Genomic DNA, 18,057 nt, shown 5'->3' with positions numbered 1-18,057 from the left:
AGGCTTTGAAGACAATCCTTTGACTGTGGCGTGATAACGGCCACAGCTCTCCTGCCTGCCCCTGAGACGTCCATGCTATTTCTTGAAGGCCACCAAAGAATGTCCTCGATAGCCGCCTCTGTTCCACATGAAGACCAGCTCCCTTCCGAGGCCTCTCTGCATTCTCTTTCCTGTTCCGGGGGTGGTCCCTTTACTGAAGTGGGAAACAGGCCCTTATCCAATCTTGAACAGCACATGATTATGCTTGAGCTATAAAGCAGGAGTTGGTTGTGTTCTTAGGGCGTGAACAGAAACTTGAAGCACTCCTTTTAGTTTGGTCTTCTTTCTCAGAGCTCTTTCATGAGTCCTTGGAGAGAGCATTCAAAGAAACTTCTGAAGCAGCCCTCTGCCATGATCCGTTGTCAACAAACCAAGTTCTGTCCCTTAGGAGGAATTTCTACCCATGTGTTTCTCAGTCATTCCTACAAATACACCCCCAGTGTGGATGTGCCACAGAGCTCCAGGCCCCTGAGTAAGACCACCATGGACCAGCCATGCTCCTCCCTCTGTGTTTTGTTCAGGGCACAGTTTCAGACACTAGAATTTTGGCAGCATAGTTGAAAAGATTAAAAGGCTCGAAACAACAGTAAACAAGTTGGCAACAATTATAATACAATTGCTCCATGATGTTTCTTGGTTCATATAAAAGCACTTATAGTTATCACGCTATTCATTTGGTCCCCCTTCAACATTAGGACACTATTTGAGTAGAACCATTTCCTGTCCTAACAGCCCCTTTATAGACTCAAGATTCAGAACTCTGACATGTTTCACTACACATGTGATGATCTGGGATACCACATTATACATCTCATACTCCTAATGGCACTTTTGATTAAATGCTCCAACTAAGAGATACAGCTTTAAGAGTAAAGCTTTAGAATAAAAAAAAACACAAATCAATCAAAATTTAGCAAACTCTAAAAACTGAAAGCAAAATGAAACAAAGTAACTGTGTCGGGGTTGGTGGCATAATGTAGAAAGAGGAGAACATCCTTAGTGGAATATATCACATGAGGACATGCTTGCACACACATGTGTGTGCATGTGCATGCATGCACACGCATGTGCGCACACACACACATACACATCCCTAAACTAAACAAGTAACAAGTCTTAAACTCTTTTTAGTATTCAATTGTCAGGATGGGTTTAGCAGTTATTCTGAGACTACTGCATGTGGACTGCAAAACAAAATAAATTAGTAATCATGCTGGTACCATTGTAAAATGATTTTAGCACTGGAAAAAGAAATACAGGTGTAAGATCAATATAGTTAAGTTAAAATTCTGTAGTCTTGAATGATCAGAAGAACTTATTTAAATCCACGACTCATTTTATCTTAAAGATAATAAACACATTTCTTAGTTCTGAATAATGAAAAAAGACTGAAACAGTGACCAACCCCCTAGCAACGAGCCCCGCAAAACTCAAAGCAGGCTTTCCAAATACCAATTTTCACCAGAAGGAATCAGTCTTCCTCAGATAAATAAATAACTTTCCCAGGAGGCAAGAGAGATACAGAAACTGAAACAGCCTGTCATGCCAGAGAACAAGGAAGTCTCCAAAGACCACTAATTCCATGCCAAAAGGATTCAGTAGTTAACTTGAAGAGGCTATGACTGGCCAACATGAGACAAAATTAGAGAATCATTAAGGATAATAACCGCAGTGGATTAAACCGCATTAAACGTGTTTAAATACATGAGTTCATGGGGACACCTAGGTGGCTCAGTCAGTTAAGCATCTGCCTTCGGCTCAGGTCACGATCATGGGGTCCTGGGATCAAGTCCCGCATTGGGCTCCCTGCTCGGCTGGGAGCCTGCTTCTCCCTCCGCCTGCCGTTCCCCCCTGCTTGTGATCACTCTCTCTCTGACAAATAAATAAATAAATTTAAAAATAAAAAAATAAAATAAAACACATTAAATGTGTTTAAATACATGAGTTCATGGGGACACCTGGGTGGCTCAGTCGTTAAGCGTCTGCTTTCAGCTCTGGTCATGATCCCAGGGTCCTGGGATCGAGTCCCACATCAGGCTCCCTGCTGGCCGGGAAGCCTGCTTTTCTCTCTCCCTCTCCCTTTGCCCCTCCCCCCAGCTTGTGCACGCTCTCTCTCTCTCTCTCAAATAAATAAATAAAATCTTAAAAAAATAAATAAATACATGAGTTCATAATAGTATTTAAAAAGAAAAAAAAAAAAACTAATTGGTCACCAGGGGAGGATGCTAAAGAACTAACTCATCATTGTGAAAACTATTAAACATAAGTAAAGAATCAAGGTTTTCCTTTACAAATTGTACCACAGGTAGCCAACAGATGAGGGAAAGTTTCTTTTAATAGAATTATTCTAACAGTAAATAAAGATGAAGGAATACAATTAGAATACTGGTCCCTAGGTCCATAATGAATGAATGGATCTAGGCAACAATCATTCATGATTATTATTCTCCAAAGGAAATCAACCTGATAATATGTGCATACCAAAAGAAATATATAATACTATCATCTAGGAAATAGTCTTACTCAAAAATGGAACCCGAGTCTAACCAAGCTTCTAGATTAAAATACCAAGTCAAATGAAATACAAGGTAGAGAAACATGTTTACACCACAGGATTCAAAGAGCAAAATTTAAAATATGAAAAAAATTATAGGACAACCTATTTTCGGTGACAAATATATTGCAAGGGAAATAAAAGAGGGAAAAACTTATCAAACTAAAGAGGACTGAGACATTTGAACCAACATCAGTTTATTTACTTATTCAGATTCCTATTCAGAGTGTACAGAAATCATGATACAATTGTGAACATTTTTTATTAAAGAATTACTGATATTCCGGGTATAATAATGATAATATTGTTATGTTTTTAAAGGGGTCTTTATCTTTCAGAAAAAGATGTTGAAATGATAGGATGCCTGAAAAAATGATCTGGAAATAGTGAGGAAGTCAGTAAGAATAAATCAAATAAGATTGGGTATTAGTTGATAATATTTTAACGTAGGCACTAGACACATAGGGATTCACTGTACTATTCTAATTTTGCATATCTTTGAAACGTTTCAGAGTAAGGTTTTGGACATAGTGTATAAATTTTAAATGAAGTTGAAGATAAGTAGCTATTTGGGGAAAAAAATCAATTTATATAATATCACATGCCAAAATTAATTTTAGATGAAAATAAATGTTTCAAAAGAATATCATACAAAAAATGAACAAAATGCAGATGAAGAAATATTTTTATATTGGTAGTAATAAATGTTTTCATTTTAAAATAAATCACAAAGAAAAATATATTGACTACATAAGAATTTGAAATTCATATACCTTTAAAAACAAAAAGCTGGAAAAAATATCTATACAAACTAAAACAGATTAATAGTTAATGTTCCTTCTAAAATGAATGAGAAAAGCACAAATCAATGAGAAAAGCACAAGGACCTCAAGGAAAATGGGTATAAAAAGAAAATTCATAAAGCAGAGACTATAACTAATAAACATAAAAATATTAATCTCCATGAGTAATTTTAAAAATGCAAATTAAAGTCAAATTTATAATTCATATTTTTTTAAGATTTATTTATTTATTTTAGAGAGACTGAGAGAGAGCATGAGTGGGAAGGGCAGAGGGACACGGAGAGGGAATCGCGGGCAGACGCCACACTGAATGTGGAGCCCAACATGGGGCTCAATCCCAAGAACCCGAGATCACAACTGAGCTGAGACCAAGAGTCGGATGCTCAATGGACTGCACCACCTAGGCGCCCCTATAATTCACATATTTTTAAATGTATAACAGTTAATACTGGCATGGATGTTTTTATATAGGCACTGGTTGAAAGTGCAGATCAGCACAAATATCCTATAGGGCACATTTGGCAACATGCATTAAGAAACATTAAAAAACAAAAAAGTTTCCACTTTCTGAGACAGTCATTCTACCTCCCAAAGTCAAGGAGAGGAGAGTAGATTGCAGGCAGGTATGGCTGCAGCTGCCATGATTCTTGCCTGCAATCAGGCCCCTTCTCAAGGTGACTCTGCTGCTGCTCTCGTCAGGGAGGGGGCATTGGTTTCTCCATCCTTTGAATCTGGCTTTGGTCATGGTCTTTGCTTTGACCAACTGGACATGAGAAATTGTGACATAAGCAGATACTTAAAAAATGAGTTGTGCATGGGACTTGCCCCTTCCTACTGCTGGGGACCCTTCTGCCACCATGACTGGGCCCAGGCAAGACTCCTGGAGGATGGACATCCAACAGAGAGAGGTCCAATTATCCCAGTTGTCCCAGACATAAGAGTTAGGCCATCCCACACCACCCAACCCCAGCAGAGCTAACACAGACCAGAAAAACAGATGCTCTATTCACATACAAAATCATGAAAAATAATAAATGTTTGTTATTTTAAGACTTTGGGTTTGTAGAGCTTTCTTAATAAAGCTGAAAGACTGAAAGTAATCAGAAAAACAGGCAATTCTATATGTGCAAAGGTATTCATTTTAATTTTCACTTATATTAATAAACTGGAAAAAGCAAAATGCCCAACAAGAAACAATGGTTAATCATGGTAACAACTACAGATTTGAAGATCATAACATCATCAAAAATCATGTTTTCAAAATATAATATTTTATCATTGATAACCTTATCAATGACATAAAATTTTAATATTGGAAAATGCTCACAATGGAAAATTAAAGATTATGGAATCACACATAAAGTATGATTTTTAATTATGCAAATGTGTGAATTATATCACAGATGGAGATATGGCCTGAAGGCTTGTTTTGAAAACCAGTTTTAAAATTTGCAGGCAATGTCTCACTTCATCTTTGGGGAGATTCTTCCTGGCTTCTGTGTGGTCCCTTGAAGTTATGCAACAGAAAGCAAGAGTGAATATGTAAATGTGTTGAAGTAATCTACATGCAAAAGATTCTGACTGAGAAGGCCTGTTTAATAAGTGTAAGACAGTTGCATTTGAAAATTATATCTCTGGGGCGCCTGTGTGGCTCAGTTGGTTGAGCATCCGACACTTGATTTCAGCTCAGATCATGATCTCAGGGTCCTGGGATGGAGCCCCACGTCGGACTCCAAGCTCAGTGCGGAGTCTGCTTGTCCCTCTCCCTCTGCTTCTCCCCCTTCTTGTTCATATTCTCTCTCTCTCTCTCCAAAATAAATAAATAAATAAAATCTTTAAAAATTATATCTCCAAAGAAGATCGATTCCTTTAGAGAATGTTTCTTCTCTAAACCTGAGCTTAACTGGGTCGGCCATATATCTTCAAATCATTGCTTGTTCTTAAAGAAATGTGAAGTTGTGGGGCGCCTGGGTGGCTCAGTCGTTAAGCGTCTGCCTTCAGCTCAAGTCATGATCCCAGGGTCCTGCTCCGCAGGAAGCCTGCTTCTCCCTCTCCCCTCCCCCTGCTTGTGTTCCCTCTCTTGCTGTGTCTCTCTCTGTCAAATAAATAAATAAAATCTTAAAAAAAAAAAAGAAATGTGAAGTTGTTCTGTGAGCAGTTTTTTGCAGAAAGTGCGGAGCTGCACCTTCATAGAAATAGAGTTTTGATCTTATCTTCCAGGTTGGGAAAGACCCAGAAATCAAGGTCCATGTTGGGCTTCATGCAGCAATAACCTGGACTTTGGGAAATGTTTTCTGAGACTAGTATGAGTAAATCATTTGTCCCCATGGCCAGATAGACTGTCCCCCTGTGAATGGGGTTCGGGTCCTATATTCTCTGAACAGAATGGAATTTCCTATTTCAATCATTCTGGAAAAGAGATTAACACTGGGGCAGTCAAGGAAAGATGGAGAAGGCAATTCTTGGACACTACTGGAGAGAGGGATTTCTATTTCCTTTGAAGGTAAGGCCAGTTCAGCTTCAGGAGTGGGCACTTCTAGAAGCAGGTTTAATTTATTTTCTGTGTTATATTTCTCTTTCCTATTGCCTAAACTTCAGTAAATTCTTTTGAAGAACACAGCCTGTTCCCAGCTACACATTGGGAAATTATGGAAGTTCTGTCCCAAGAATTAGAAGGCAAAGCCAAGAGATAATGAGCATCTTGTTGAGGAAGGTCTACTAGTGCTATCACTGGTGGTCACCAGGGGAGGCCTGGGGAGGAGTCATCCAGTTGGTCATGTCACGTGGGCAGCAGCCGACGCAGCAGAGTTGTATGCGGTGGAGGCCAGAGCCGGACAAGAGTCTTCTGAGCATTTATGAGACTAAGCCCTTGAAAAACTCCCAGAAGCTGCTGAGGTGCACTTTTTGGCAAATGCATGGTTGGAACTCAACCCCGCTGAGGTGGACAGTAAAAATGAAGGTTAAAGAAAACTAACAAGGTGACCTTATTTTGTAGCCTCAGGCAAACAAGGGCCATGTGGGTTAATACTTTATATGCAAATATGCAAATGTCTGTGCAAGACAAAATAAAGGAATACTAGGAGGACATGTGCCAAAATGGTAACTAACCAGGTCAATTCTTGCTGTAGGATTATTAGAAATGTTTCTTCTCTTTTGTATACTTTCCACATTCTCACAAAATTACTACCATAATAGAACAAATGTTACTTGTTAAAACTTCCAATGGTCTTCTTGCAGCATGATGTGTAGATGTCTGAAAGGTTGAAGTTCCCCAGAACTCTTCTGTCTTACCCTGTCTGTGTCAGAGATTACCCTCTCCCGCTAGAAAGTCTGTATTTTGTATTCACAATAATGTCATTTCTCTTTCTTGCTCCTTGACCCTCATCTCAAACATTCTCTTCCACGCTGCCACCCTTAGGTTCTTCCAGGAAAACTTACATTTTCATAAAGGTTAAAGAAATGCAACCGTAATCAGAGCAATCCAGTCCACAGGCAAAAAGTGAGGAAGGTATTTTGGTCTGTTTGGCCTTTCCCCGAAACTAAGAAATCATTTCATCCACAGAGGCCCCTGGATATAATAGATATTTTTTTAAACATCATCTTATATAAAACCAGAGTCTTTGAAACTTTTTTTGGAGGTTAGGACAGCACAGGGCCTACTGGGTGGGTCCTCCTCTGTAGGCTTTTTGTTGTTGTTGTTGTTAAGATTTTATTTATTTGACAGAGAGAGAGTGTAAGCAGAGGGAGAGGGAGAAGCAGGCTCCCTGTGAGCAGGAAGCCGGACACGGGGCTCGATCCCAGGACCCTGGGATCATGACCTGAGCCGAAAGCAGATGCTTAACCGACTGAGCCACCCAGGTGCCCCTGTAGCCTGCTTTGTAGCAACAACTGACACAGACTGACTGCGACCAGGCTGCATCTGCATTGACTGACAGCTTGGCCCGGAGCACCTTGCCTAGTCCCCCAAGGCCCTGTGTACAAGGAAATGACTGGTAAGTCCCCAGACCCTAACAGAAATGAATGAGTTCTTCCTTCCTGTTTTCTGTCACGAAGCCAGTACGTGAACGGTCGGGAACTTGGGGAAGGTGGCACCAGAAGTGGAGGAAAGGGCATCAACAGGGGACATCATGTTCTTGAAGCAAACTGCCTGCTTCATAACTTGACCAAGGAGAAAGTTACCAAGAAAGTTATCAAGAACAGACGCCAACCAGCCTTCACCATCAACCAGGAGGGGGGTCGTCCAATCATGTCCAGCCACGGGCAAACAGTCTCCCTCGCCTTTAGTGGACCGTGAAACTAAGGTGTCTCCAGAGAGTCAGAAACACAAGCAGGGAGCGCATCCTGCAGGAAGATGGGCAGCCTCCCCAACATCAGGCTCAGGCGAGGAGCCGAACTGAAGGCAGCGCACAGATAGAGAGGGGCATCGCTACCTGTCAGGAAGCAGTTTATAAACACCAGGCAGTTTGCATTTAAGAAACCCCGTTAAACCACATTACAACCCTGAGAGCTGAATAGGACTGGCTTCATTTTATAGCTGAACAAGCTGAGGGTCAGTAAATTTATGTCATGATTCAAAGAGCAGAATGAAGGGGAGGATTTGAACCCAAGTCAATCTGATTAGAAAACTCAGCCACTTTCTTTCTTTTTTTTCTTTTAAAGATTTTATTTATTTATTTGAGAGAGAGAGAGAGCAAGCATGAGCTGGGGGAGGGGCAGAGGGAGAAGCAGGCTTCCCGCTGAGCAGGGAGCCTGATGACACAGGGCTCTGTCCTAGGACCCTGGGATCATGGCCTGAGCTGAAGTCAGACACTTAACCGACTGAGCCACCCAGGAACCCCCAAAGCATTTTTTTTTTTCTTTTTGTTCTTTAATTCATGGTGTATTGGTTTCCTATTGTGGCTGTAACAAATTACCACAAAATTAGTAGCTTAAAATAACACAACTTCTATTCTTTGTCAGCCACTTTCAGTGACCCTAAATGGCAGTTATCTGAAGCTACATACACCAGGATTGATTGGGCTCATGAATAAATCCATCTTGCCCCAAATCACACAGTCTCGAAAAGACTGCACTGTCAAGGGCTAGGGCCAAAGAGAAGAGATCACAAGGCTGCTCAGTCCTGAGAGACATGCAGCTACATCCCAAGCAAAGAATAGAGTTTAATCCTTCAAATAGAAACTCTTATCTGCACATGGGTAGATTGAGGTTTTTACCAGCCACTTCGGTCTTACCTTAACCACTGTGCAGCTCCTCTCCAGCTATTGTCTGCTAAACCTCTCTCTTACTCACCGAATATTTCATACATGAAGTAATGGAATGCAGAGCTACGGGCTGTGTGCTATCCTTTTGGTTTCCATTTAAATTTACAGCTTGCCTGTATGAAAAGAGTCCCGGGGCGCTAACTAAGGTGGTGATTATACTGTCCATCAATTAGTTTGCATTTCGGCACAATGTTCACGGCCGCTTTCCACTCCCTCATAACAAAGGGCTGTTTAACTCAACACATACACACGCATGCTTTCTCCCAGGCATTTTTACTGACTTACAGAGTGCGTGTCACCCAGATGTGCCTGCCACAATATGTTAGTTGTATTGGAAAAATTACCAGAAACATACATATGTTAGGAAACTCCTGCAGCGGAGACCAGATTTTTACCACGATCTGATTTTTTTCACCATCCCACTTTAGAATTAATTATCCTGTTGCCATGTTACATTCCTTTCCACACTTAACATTTGCAAGCTAGGGGATCTTTGTTTGATAGTTTTCCAGGGACAAAACACTGTTTTGGAATCTTCATTTCTGAATATAGAAACCTTCTGTGTACTTTCTAGATAATTACGATGATAAGGAACAAGAAGCTGGAAGTGGTACATACTTAGGGTTGCCAGATAAAATACAAAGTGTCCAGTTACCTTTGAATTGCAGATAAACAATAATTTTTCTTTTAAGTACATGTCCTATGCAGTATTGGGACAGATACTAAAAAATTGTTCATTGTTCATCTGCAATTCAAATTTACCTGCATGTTCTGTATTTTCATTTGCAAATTCTGGCAACTCTATGCAGAAAGAGAAGAAGGAAAGAGGACAAAATTCACTGGTATTTACAAATGACTTGAAGGCTGATGTAACAGTGAAATCTATTAGAACAAATGCTCTAAATAGGCATAAGATGCCTACATCTACTTTAATTTATACATTGCAATAATTTTAAGGAGAGAAAGAAAAAAAGAGATTTGGGGAAATGAATGAACATACTTCAGAGGCCATGAGGTTACAGGATGTTTTTTGGAAGGACTGTTTCATGAGATTCTAGGATTTCCTAGTCTTATGACCATCAGCCTGATGGAAGATCTAACATAAAAATAAGACTCCCCTGATAATGTAAGAGATTAAGGGAAATACTCTTCCAAATTGAAAATGAAGATTCATACTGCTTATGAAGCTCTAGCAATTTTTCTAAGTTGATCATTTTTTAATACAACTGGGTTTGATATTATAAGTCCTAATATGTCCTCATAAACACTGAGGATAAGCAACTTAATTAAATAATCAATGAATTTGCTGAAAGCTACCAAATATACAGTACTGTGCTCAGAAAAATGAAGGTGATAAGATGAAAAGGATAGTTTGTACTCTAAAAAATATGAGAGAGAGAAAGTTACAAAAATAATTATGATTGACAGCACAAAATGCAAGTGTTGTATGAAAAGCATGAATAAAGTAGGCAGCCGGACAGGGATGGGAATGGGTCCAACCTCCACCAAGGTGAAATCCCAGCATAACCTTGAAGGAAGTGTATGATTTCAATATGCAGGTAGTGAACAGCAGATACTGTAGGGTTATGAACAAAGACAAAAAGACTGAAACGTCATCATGGTCCAAGAAGGACAGAGTAGGACAGTGCATAGAGTTTGCCTGAGAAAGTTCAAGAAGGTGTGGCTAAGAGTCATATATTGGAGAAATTATAACGCTAAGGTTATATATATATTGGCAATAAAAAGTTATCAAAGAATTTCAAGGGCAAGAATAGTCATAAGATCTGTTTTTTCAAAGATAGCCAATAGAAAACAATATAAAAGCTAACCTGCAGAGTTTGGAGATCAGAACACTAGCTTAGGTGTATACTCGGTCTCCGGGAGGCATGTTTACATTAAAGAAGAAGCAACAGGAAAGAGAGCTATTAATGAAGACTGACAATGGCAGGTCAGAGAGGTAAAAGTATAAGAAGAAACTGGAGTCGCAGAAGTCACTGAAAGAAAAAGGTTAACCAAGATATGAGAACTTTCAAGTAGGCAACTCTCAAGAAGAGGCCCTTGGATTTAGCAATAAAGAACCCCTGGCAGAATTTTCAGAGAGCAATTTTAGATCAGTCGTAAGGGCAAGGGCTTGGTTAAAGAGTGAAGGGAAGTGTTTCTGCTTCCAGCAATATAACTGATAAAACATGGCAAACCCTTTTAAATGCATATCTCACTTGAAAGGAAGGGGAAAATCCTAGGAGCTAAAAAAAACTACACACTCAAGCAACCAAACAAAACAAGGAGAAAAGAAAACAAAAATATAAACAAAACAAAACAAAAACACCCACACCCAGAGAGGAAAGCAAATGCTGAATCAGTCACCATGCGGATGGAATTTTCCAGCTCTAGGGACCTATAAACATTTGGGGAACAGGTCACAAAACCTTTACAAGGTGGGGAGCTAGAACTCAAATGCCCACAAAACCCAAGACCTTTGTAAGACTGGATGTTCCATGAAATGGTGGATTGGGGGGAAAAAAAAAATCTACTCACCTACAAAAGGAAGACAATGTGGAAATTTATCCTATCAACATCAGGTCTTGTTAGGAAAATAAAACCTCCCCATCCCCTAGCCATGAGCAGCCAGATAAAATCTAGGACAAATATTTCATGGAACATACTTAATACTTTTAAAAGTATTAATTATTTATCTGAAAATAAAGTTTAACTGGGTACCCTGTATTTTTATTTCCTAAATCTTGTCAAATGAACCTTCCTACCCCTCCTCCACAGCCAAGAATTTTTAAATACAGTTCTATTCCATGTGAGCTTGGGGCTCAAATTTATATAAACATCAGGGTTTGTAAAACCACAAGCCAAAATACTAAGTGAATATTGTCCTGATTTGATAGCATCCCAGGATCAAATGCAGAGCTCTCAGGATTCCCACAGATAAAGATCAGTCAATATAAGCTCTCAAATCAAAATTATATCTAAGGAAACAGGACACCAAGGTAAGGACTTTGTAGAATAAAAACCATAAAAGTAGGTTCCCAGTACTCCATATATCAGAACTCGCAAGAGGTAACAAAACACAAGTAAGCAAACTGGAAAGAGAACCAACTTGGACTTATTAAAATATAATCATTGAACATAACTGAAATATAATTATTGAAATAAAAAATCCAATGGGTGGTTTAAAAAGCAAATGGGACAGAATATGGAAGAGATAATTAATGAACTGGAAAACAGATTTTAAAAAGTTTCTAGAATGGAGCAAATAGAGATAATGAGGTGAAAAATATGAAAAAGAGTTTTAAGAGAAATAAAAAATAAAATGAGATTTAACATACATCTAATTGGAGTTCCAGAAGAGACAATATTTAAAATATAATGACAAAAAAAGTCCTTGATGAAAAACATGAATCCTCAGATTCAGGAAGTACAAAAATTTTAAGGGGAAATTTTTAAAAAATTTAATATGTATATTTTTTAATCCACATCTGGATATACTATAGCACTACTACAGGTCACCAAAGACAAACATGACCTTAAAAGTTGCCAGAAAGGGGCACCTGGGTGGCTCAGTGGGTTAAGCATCTGCCTTCGGCTCAGGTCATGATCCCAGGGTCCTGGGATCAACTCCCACATCCGGCTCCCTGCTCAGCGGGGAGTCTGCTTCTCCCTCTGCCTTCTGCTCCCGTTGCTTGTGCGCAGGCGTGTGCTCTCTCTCTCACTCTCTCTGTCTCTCTGAAATAAATAAATCACTAAAATCTTTAAAAAAAAAAAAAAAAAAAGGCAGACAGAAAGAAAGTACCTTCTTTCTGGTATATATATAATATATGTATTAGAATGACACTTACAAAGAAATTAAGATAACAATGACAGCAGATTTCTCAGAAGTCATGGGAATCCTTCACTTCCAGTTTCCTACCTACTTAAATCGCCATTCAGAAAATGTATTTTCTGAGAAATTTTCAAGTTTACCATAAATAGATTTTCACTAAAGCAATGACTAGAGAAAGTCTGAAATGACTGGTAGCAAAGAAATTAATAAAGGCATAGGTAAATCTAATCAAGCTGGGCAGTAAAAAGCCATATGATAGTGTCAAATGAGGGAAATACAAAAACAAGGTAGAACTAAAACACTGTACAACAATAAAACGTTTATACAAGATTTTTTTTTCATAAGGGAAGATATAGTTATTACATTAAGTTAAGCACACATATAGAATTTTAAGGGCAATGAATAAGAGACTAGAAACCCACAGTAATTAAGAATAAAAGAGCTCTTTGAAATTAGGCTTAACAACCATAGATGCCGTTACATCCAAATGTTAAACTTCTGATAATCACAAGACCATTAAAAAGTATAACACAAGGACCAGAGAATAGGAGACGGATTTGCAACATATAGGTCCATACAGAGTAAACATCCAGAATATAAGATGCCTACAAGTCAGAAAGAAAAAGAAACAATTCACACACACACACAAAAAAAAAGGTGGCAAAATGAAAGGGAAAAGAAATTCATAAAAGAGGAAACATAAATAACTAACAGACATAAGATAACCAGCTCAATCTTAACCCATAATCAAAACACTTCTCTGAGGTACCATCTCATATCACTTATCAAGTTAGCAAAAATTAATGAATTTGAACAATGCAGTGATTGGAGAGGATGTGGAGCAATGGGAACGCAAATGTATTCCTGGTTGGAGTATACATTGGTTCAATAATTTGAAGCACAAATGGCAAGCTTCAGTAAATCTGACAAGGCACACTCCCTGCAATTCAGCAATTCCACTCCTAAGTATATACCTTCAAAAACTCTTGCCTATGTATACAAGGAGACATGATCGTGGCAATAGTATTTGAAACAAGAAAAAAATTGGTTTGCGGTGACAAGTGATAATCAATAAGAATTTTTATACTGGGCAATTCAGAATAAATTTCTGAATTGCCCAGTAAGAAACTAACTGAATAAGGGGCCTCTTAACAGTAGGAGGAGTCACACTTCCCACGGGCCCCGAGAACTCCAAGTGTCAGATAGTTTATGTGCCCGACAACTGCAAACAGCTCATACTTCACCCTCAGACTGTTTGACACCAAAGCGGTCTGACCATCCTATGAGGGTCTTCTGTTCAGCTCACCAAAAGGGAGAGCAACAAGATGGGAATATCCCACTGGTGGATCCCTTCTTCAGGAAACCCATCCCCCAGTGCATCCAAATGCATGTGAGCTCAAGCAGACCTCTGGAAAGGATGCTGGGACACCACCTCTGACACTTTCCTGCCAACAAGTCCCTGTTTGTACCAAGTAATAATGTTGATACCTGCCCTGATCCCTCAACATGAAAGTTGCAAGCAAACTAAATGTGCATCGACAGGAGAGTTTATAAATAAGTCATGGACTTTTGTACAATGGAACACCATCATCATGGATGAACCTCACCAAAATATGGAGGAGATACCAAGTCACAGGAGAACACATTCAGTATAGTAGCATTTATATAAAGTTTAAAGATATGGAAAACAACATGACATAGTGATTAGTCATGCATACTTAAAGAATGATATGGAGGGTGGAGCAAGATGGAGGAGGAGTAGGAGACCTGGATTTCGTCTCCTCTCAGGAATTCAGCTGGATAGGGATCAAACCAATCTGAACACCTACGAACTCAACAGGAGATCGAAGAAAAGAAGAGCAACAACTCTCTGAACAGAAAAGCGACCACTTTCTGGAAGGTAGGACGTGCGGAGAAGTGAATCCGAGGCGATATTCGGGAGGATAGACGGCGGGGGAGGGGGCCTCCATCAGCTGCTTCTGGCAAGTGATAGAGCCACGGAGCACAAAATCGGAACTTTTAGAAGTCTGCTCCACTGAGGGACGTCACTCCGGTGGCTAAGCGGGGGGTGGAACCCTCGCGGGACAGTGTGGTCTCAGGACCCTCGGGGTCACAGAAAGACCGGGGGTGCCTGAGTGCGGCAGAGCTCCCAGGTATCGGAACAGGGAAGCCGGCTGCAGAGACGGAGCCCAGGCGCAGGCTCTCAGCTCAGGGTTGCCATAAACTGTGATCCGCAGCACAGTCGGGCCCCTGCTCCTCCAGCAGGGACCCAACAAGCGGCAGATCCGGGGAGACTCACCTTCTTCCCCCGGGAGGAGAGGTGCGGGAGTGCACCGCAGGGATCTGCTGGGTTTGGAGACTCCACACGGGTGCCAGAGATAGAAACACTCGGTCACAGGCCGGGTAAGCACGGAGTGCGGCCGGAGACCGGGAAGATGGGAGTGACTGGCGGCTTTTCTCTGGGGGCTCACTGAGGAGCGGGGCCGAGTTCTCGGCTCCTCTGGGGCAGAGATTGGGAGGCCGCCATTTTCACTCTCCACCTCCAAAGCTGTACGGAAAGCTTGAAGGGAACAAAAGCCCCGGAGAGCAAACCCGAGCAGATTACTTAGTCCGGACCGGGCAAAGGCGGGGCAATTCCGCCTCCGGCAAAGACGTTTGGGAACCACGGCAACAGGCCCCTCCCCCAGAAGATCAGCGAGAACAGCCAGCCAAGACCAAGTTTACCGATCAATGAGAACGGCAGAACTCCAGCGCTAGGGGAATACTGCACATAGAATTCATGGCTTTTTTACCATGATTCTTTAGTCCTTCAAAGTTAATTTTTTTTAACTGTCTTTTTTTTTTATTTTTTCTTTTTCCCTTTTTCAACCAACATCTTATCAATCCCTTTTTTAAAAAAAACATTTTTGGGGCGCCTGGGTGGCTCAGTTGGTTAAGTGACTGCCTTCGGCTCAGGTCATGACCCTGGAGTCCCAGGATCGAGTCCCGCATCAGGCTCCCTGCTCGGCAGGGAGTCTGCTTCTCCCTCTGACCCTCCTCCCTCTCATGCTCTCTGTCTCTCATTCTCTCTCTCTCAAATAAATAAATAAAATCTTAAAAAAAAAAAAAAAAAATTTAAAAAAAACATTTTTATTTTTCATTTTTATTTTTCATTTTTAGAGTCATATTCTATCCCTTCATAGTAGTTACCCGTATTTTTGGCATATGTATATAAGTTGTTCTCTCTTTAAAATTTTGAGATAGTTTCTTCTAACAGATCAAAATATACCCTAAATCTCTATTGTACGGTTTTTTCCTACTCCCCTGCCTGATCACATTCTCTCCCTTTTTTTTCTCTTTCTTTTTTTTTTTAAATCCTCTTCTTTCTTTTTTCAAAGAACTTCTTACCAATTCCTTTTATAAAATTTTTATAATCTCCATCTTTACAGTCATATTCCATCCCTTCATCATATCAACACTTATTTTTGTACATATGTAAGTTTTTCTTTCTTTAAAATTTTGGGAGGCACTTTCTTCTAACAGACCAAATACACCCAAAATCTAGTGTGTGGCACTGACCTATATACCAGCCTGATCATATTTGATCACATTCTGTTTTTTTTTGTTTTGTTCTGTTTTTGTTTGTTTTTATCTTTACCTTTATCTTTTCCTTTTTTTTTTCTTTTTCTTTTTTCTCTCTTTCCCTTTCTATTCCCACTGCTTCAGGTCTTTACTGATTTGTCTAGAGTATATTTTCTGGGAACGTTGTTACCCTGTTAGCATTTTGTTCTCTCATTAATCTATTCTCGTCTGGACAAAATGACAAGATGGAAAAAATCACCTCAACAAAAAGAACAAGAGGTAGTACCGACTGCCAGGGACCTACTCAATACGGACATTAGTACGATGTCAGATCTGGAGTTCAGAATCATGACTTTAAAGATACAGCTGGGCTTGAAAAAAACATGGAAGTTATTACAGAAACCCTTTCTGGAGAAGTAAAAGAACTAAAATCTAACCAAGTAGAAATCAAAAAGGCTATTAATGAGGTGCAATCAAATATGGGGGTGCTAACTGCTAGGATAAATGAGGCAGAAGAAAGAATCAGTGAGATAGAAGACCAAATGATGGAAAATAAAGAAGCTGAGAAAAAGAAAGATAAACAACTACTGGATCACGAGGGCAGAATTCGAGAGATAAGCGATACCATAAGACGAAACAACATTAGAATAATTGGGATCCCAGAAGAAGAAGAAAGAGAGAGAGGGGCAGAAGGTATAATGGAGCAAATTATAGCAGAGAACTTCCCTAATTTGGTGAAGGAAACAGGCATCAAAATCCAGGACGCACAGAGAACCCCTCTCAAAATCAATAAAAATAGGTCAACACCCCGACATCTAATAGTAAAACTTACGAGTCTCAGAGACAAACAGAAAATCCTGAAAGCAGCTCGGGAGAAGAGATATGTAACCTACAATGGTAGAAACATTAGATTGGCAAAAGACCTATCCACAAAGACCTGGCAGGCCAGAAAGGACTGGCAGGATATATTCAGAGCACTAAATGAGAAAAATATGCAGCCAAGAATACTATATCCAGCTAGGCTGTCATTGAAAACAGAAGGAGAGATAAAAAGCTTCCAGGACAAACAAAAACTAAAGGAATTTGCAAACACGAAACCAGCCCTACAAGAAATCTTGAAAGGGGTCCTCTAAGCAAAGAGAGAGCCTAAAAGCAACATAGACCAGAAAGGAACACAGACAATATACAGTAACAGTCACCTTACAGGCAATACAATGGCACTAAATTCATATCTTTCAGTAGTTACCCTGAATGTAAATGGGCTAAATGCCCCAATCAAAAGACACAGGCTAGGGACGCCTGGGTGGCTCAGTCGGTTAAGCGTCTGCCTTCGGCTCAGGTCGTGATCCCGGGGTCCTGGGATCGAGTCCCACATTGGGCTCCCTGCTCCGCGGGGAGCCTGCTTCTCCCTCTGCCTCTGTCTCTCTCTCTCTCTCTCTCTGTCTCTCATGAATAAATAAATAAAATCTTTAAAAAAAAAAAAAAAAAAAAGACACAGGCTATCAGATTGGATAAAAAAAGAAGACCCATCGATATGCTGTCTGCAAGAGACTCATTTTAGACCCAAAGACACCCCCAGATTGAAAGTGAGGGAGTGGAAAATGATTTACCATGCTAATGGCCACCAAAAGAAAGCTGGGGTGGCAATCCTTATATCAGACAAATTAGATTTTAAACCAAAGACTGTAATAAGAGATGAGGAAGGACCTATATCCTACTTAAAGGGTCTATCTAACAAGAAGATCTAACAATTGTAAATATCTATACCCCTAACATGGGAGCAGCCAATTATATAAGGCAATTAATAACAAAAGCAAAGAAACACATCGACAACAATACAATAATAGTGGGGGACTTTAACACCCCCCTCACTGAAATGGACAGATCATCTAAGCAAAAGATCAACAAGGAAATAAAGACTTTAAAAATGACACCAGAATGACACCATTCTGGACCAAATGGACTTCACAGACATATTCAGAACATTCCATCCCAAAGCAACGGAATACA

General features: G+C 40.0%; 1 protein-coding gene across 5 annotated transcripts in view; it reads right to left on the bottom strand.

Annotated features, from left to right (window-relative positions):
• NCKAP5 (NCK associated protein 5) overlaps positions 1 to 18,057 on the bottom strand; it is a 974,611-nt gene that overhangs the window by 921,598 nt on the left and 34,956 nt on the right. The gene's annotated exons all lie outside the window — the stretch shown is intronic.

Source organism: Phoca vitulina, unplaced genomic scaffold (assembly GCF_004348235.1).
Source record: "Phoca vitulina isolate PV1807 unplaced genomic scaffold, GSC_HSeal_1.0 scaffold1, whole genome shotgun sequence".
NCBI classification, from domain to species: domain Eukaryota; kingdom Metazoa; phylum Chordata; class Mammalia; order Carnivora; family Phocidae; genus Phoca; species Phoca vitulina.
Note: the sequence above shows the minus strand (reverse complement) of the source record. Positions and strands in the feature narration are given on the sequence as shown.